The sequence below is a fragment of the Limulus polyphemus genome, unplaced genomic scaffold (assembly GCF_000517525.1).
Source record: "Limulus polyphemus unplaced genomic scaffold, Limulus_polyphemus-2.1.2 Scaffold3269, whole genome shotgun sequence".
Classification (NCBI taxonomy): Eukaryota; Metazoa; Arthropoda; class Merostomata; order Xiphosura; family Limulidae; genus Limulus; species Limulus polyphemus.
The window spans coordinates 26,626-31,517 of NW_013668879.1; positions in this window are offsets into that span (position 1 = coordinate 26,626).

The window sequence follows — 4,892 nt, forward strand, 5'->3', positions numbered from 1 at the left end:
CGATGATCCACTTGAGAGCTCTTTTTGTCTTCTCCGATGGAACAGGGCGACCCGGACGTTGTTTCCTTGCCGTGTTTCTAGCAACGATAACCCAATCTGTGGAGAAACCGTTGAACAGATTTCGGGCTCATCCCACCAACTTTGGCCACTTCTGCAGTCGTTAATCTGGGATCCATTTCGATGCTCCTCTTGACAGCCCTTTTTGTCCTCTCCGATGGACCAGGACAACCCAGATGCTGCTCATTTGTTTCCTTGCCGTGTTTCCTGAACTGCACGATGATTCTGTTGACTGTCGAAAGTGGGATTCCCAAATTCTGCGAAATTTGCCGCTGACTTATTCCACCATCTGCTTGACCAACTATCCTTTCTCTAACAAAATCTGACAATTCGAGAGAACCTTGAGTTCTAGGCATGTTGTAGCACAAGATAATTAGTGTGCGGACCATTTTCATTTATATAGTGCTCTATAAAACGTATTTATTGAACGTTTTGAAATATACACACTTCACCTTCATCAAATTACTCAATAAAATGTAAAACAATAATTACGAATAATATAATTATTGAAATTTGTGTACAATTATAAACATTTATAATGGGAATTTTGAGACTTACTTGGGTTGGGGATGTTGAATTAGGAAATTAACTTGGATAAAGGCCCAAGGACAATACGAGTAAATTTACCTATATAACTAATATTTATTTGTTTTTAGCACAAAGCTACATAAGAGGCTATATGTGCTTTGTCAACCGTGGGGGATCAAACCATAGATTTTATCACTGTAAGTCTAAATTTACCGCTGACCTACTAGGAGGACATATAGTGAATGAGAAGAAATTACAACAAGCTTAATGTGTCGGACACCATTATTTAACCTAAAGAGATTTATATAAGGAGAATAATCTTTAAACAGAAATTCCAAATCTGTTGAATCCAGAGATGAAATTTTAAACTTAAAATTCGTTGTTGAGATTGCGTGTCCAGTAATTTAACTATGTGTGTGTGTGTGCGCGCGCGGTAAGTAGAGGTAAATGAGGGTGATAAAAAGCGACCAATCGTGTAAGACATCTCCATGTGTTCATGGATACATACTCGTATATTTTAATTGTGTTTGGCTTTGCTTAACAGCTAGCGTATGTATACGAGTATACGATCCATGAAAGAAGTTATGTTTGATACGACGGTTTAAAGACAATTAATTATTTTATCCATTACAATTAATGGCAGATATAGTTTGATAACTACACTAAATTCTTCCAGTTACATAAAAGGTCCTCTGTTTTATCACCCAACAAATTATTTTCAAGCAAATGTAAGTAACATACTAGGAGAAATTCATTTAAAAACAAAGGCCTAGAGCAAATCGAAACTCTGACCCACCTCTTGATCAAGAGTCTGAAGTATATACTGACTGGCGGTTTCTTTTTTTCTCGGAAATTTTCAATTATTCATAAAAATATCTGCCATCAGTTTCTGGATTGCAATTTGTGATTAACGGGTGGGTCTATGTTTATATTTGATCTAGGCCCTAACCACAGAATTTATTAATAATACAACTCGATTTTGTTCTTGTTCAATCCGCTAATAAATTAGCCACTACATTTTTTAAACTTTATTTACAATTTCATTTCAGATTAAAATGAGTTAACAAATGAATTTCCTTAAAATGCATGTTTTTGTGTTCTTTGTCAGGAGGTCTTTTCACAGCCATGTCCAGGGTTTGCGTTCGACAACTAGTAAAGTTTTGAATTGTCCAAGAAACTGCTCGCCTTGTTGGTCATTTAGTTACCTATTATAAACAAAGTAAACATAATCTGATTTTTTTTACCTCTATGGTTGTATTATGCTCGAGTCCGGCTACTTGTAACCAACAGAAGATCAGTGTTTTATATAGCTGACCAATCAACTTTATTGAATTATAGGAAAAAATAGGCTAAAACAGGAAGCGAAGCAACGGTGAAATAGAATTTTTAGAAACACATATATTCGAATTATCATTTCATTAATAAATAATGAATGAGATGTTCTTAGTCAATGGAGTTTTGTTGTTTCTGGCCGGTTTACGTGAAAGGGTGAGAATGGTCTAAATCCACGCCTGCCTTGGAGTTTTTCTAAGAACAGAATGTAAAATAGCATTTTAACCACATTATATCTGCAATATCCATTGATAAAGATGCGTTTCAATAGCTCAGCTGTTACACAATTCACATATGCTTATTATATAACGGCATGGCCAGGTGGTTAGGGCACTCGACTCGCAATCTGCGGGCCTCGGGTTCGAATCCCCGTCCCACCAAACATGCTCGCCCCTTTCAGCCGTGGGGGCATTATAATGTGACGATCAATCCCACTATTCGTTGGTAAAAGAGTAGCCCAAAAGTTGGCGGTGGATGGTGATGACTAGCTACACTGCTAAATTAGGGACGGCTAGCGCAGATAACCCTCGTGTAGCTTTGCGCGAAATTCAAAACAAACAAACAATTATTTTATAATCCATTTGTTAAAATAATAATTGTTCTGGTGTGAGTGCCTTTCTTTTAAAATTGCGAAGCGGATTATTATTGACCAGTTATATTTGTTAAAAACTGATATGGCAAACAGTGTGATAAAATACTATTGTATGCTCTTCTTCTCGAAAAACCCTAAGGAACTGGACAAATAGTGTTGACAGGTTTATTTACAATTGACCTAAATTTCACGTACGCTACAAATAATCAATCACATTGTGCGTCTGCCATTACAAAAGTGAAAGTTTGGTTTGTTTTGAATTTCGCCCAAAAGCTACAAGAGGCCTATCTGCTCTAGCCGTCACTAATTCAGCAGTGAAAGATTAGAGGGAAAACAGCTAGTCATAACCACCCACTGCCAACTCTTGTGCTACTCTTTTACCAACGAATAGTGGGAATAACCGTGACTTGATAACGCCCCCACGGCTGAGCATGTTTGGTGAGACGGAAATTCGAGCCCGCGACCCTTAGATTGCGAATCAAGTACCCTAACCACCTGGCCACGATAGTGAAATAAAACGAATGTCTCTAATCACAGCAACGTCGATCCTTTGCTTACATTTCTTAAATTGCTATTTACTTTAAGAATCGGCAATAGATAGAGAGAGAAAATTACAAAAAAGGCAGAGGGACTTCATGTACCATCATTTGATGCTCAAATAATCGCCGAAAACTAAATTTATGCTCCATATTCACGGACAAGTGCATGAAGAATGTACCTGTTTAATCCTTTATAAATGTCATGTTATGCCGTCTGCATAAAAAGTTAAGCTCGAATAGATAAAAGCAATGAACAGGTATAACCCGAACGCTTCCGAAAGATGGACCTTTTTTCTTGAAGAAGAAAGGTCCACCTTTCGAAAGTGCTCGAGTTATATGGTTTTTATTCATTTCTATCAAGCCTTCTAACATCATGATCATTATCAAATTATTCATCCGCATCAATCAGCTTTCATATTTTTACTTGACCTTCTTGTCTCTGTAGCTTTCGTCGACCAGGCGTAGCCTTTTCCTCATATCCTAATTTAAGTTTAGGGAAGGTTAAGAAAATATTCCGAGTAAATGTACATTTTTTTTGGGTTTTTAATAATTTCATTCATGATAATGATTTGTCACAGAACCTTTCAATGGATGTTAGCACAGAATTGTATCAAGAAGCTACGTGCAGGCACGACATAAATCAATATTCTACATGTACTGTCAGCACCCATTTCAATGAATCTGACTATGTTACATATAATGATCATACCTATGGAAAACCCTTGTCAGACTTTCAAACAAGATGTACCCAAACCAATTTAACGCTAACAGAAGAAAAAGGAGTGCTGAGTAAACTTGAAGGAGGGACAGTGTCAGCTTTAAAAAATGTGGTTGCAGATAGTGATGCACTTCTATATGCAGGTACATTATGTATGTTAAATAGGTTTATCCAATAATTTTAATATAGTACTTTGTACATGACTTATTTTGTTTTGAAGTGGCATAATAAATGAGTTTATCCTTGTATAATTGTGAACACTGTACATGTATATGTATGTTACGTCTACTCGTTTGATAATTTCCGGTAGAAGTTCTTTCCCAGAAACTTCAGCGATACAGGTCCTTTCTTAAATAAAAGTAGTTTATTCTTTCTCAATACAACTTTGCAATACACTTAATTTCCACAATCAGTTTAACTTAAACAAAGGCTATAATTCACAACGAACGATTCACGCACTACCGCGCTTGACTTAATTGTCCATCTCTATCTCTGTCTGCAATTCCATTCCGATTGATTCTCTCGTTTTATCTGGCACACTTATATACAAGAATAGAGGGCGCCTAGCAAATATTGGATTATTCGTGATGTTCCCCGATCGTTCTAGAATCTCATGACATGTTACTAGCGTCACGTGACTTCCGTTGTCATAACATGTAGTTCCTCCATTATTGTATTTGAGGCTGTACTGTGTTCTTTGATTGATACATAGTTAACACAACTACTGGATTACTGTATTTTATAAAGTATTGTTTTATATATGTTTATTCATATATCGTACTAATATACTGTTGACGTTAAATTAAATTTTTATGTTTATCTTTGCAGGTGTGACCAAACAACCCCCCCCCCCGGTTGATGTAATAACTGAATTCAACACATTTAATTATCTTTTTTAATTTTCATTTAATTATAAATTTCACAACACTGTAAAATAACTTGTCAGTATTTCTCCACGTGGCTAAATTATATTTATATTGTTACGACAGCTGAAGTCACGTGACGCTGGGAGCATGCGCGTTGGAGTTTCTAGAAGGATCATGAATTTTCCTGGCAACTCTAGTTAGTTCGAGGTACTCTCTTTTTTAGTATATAAGCCTGGCGAGGAAAACCAGCGCGAGATAAG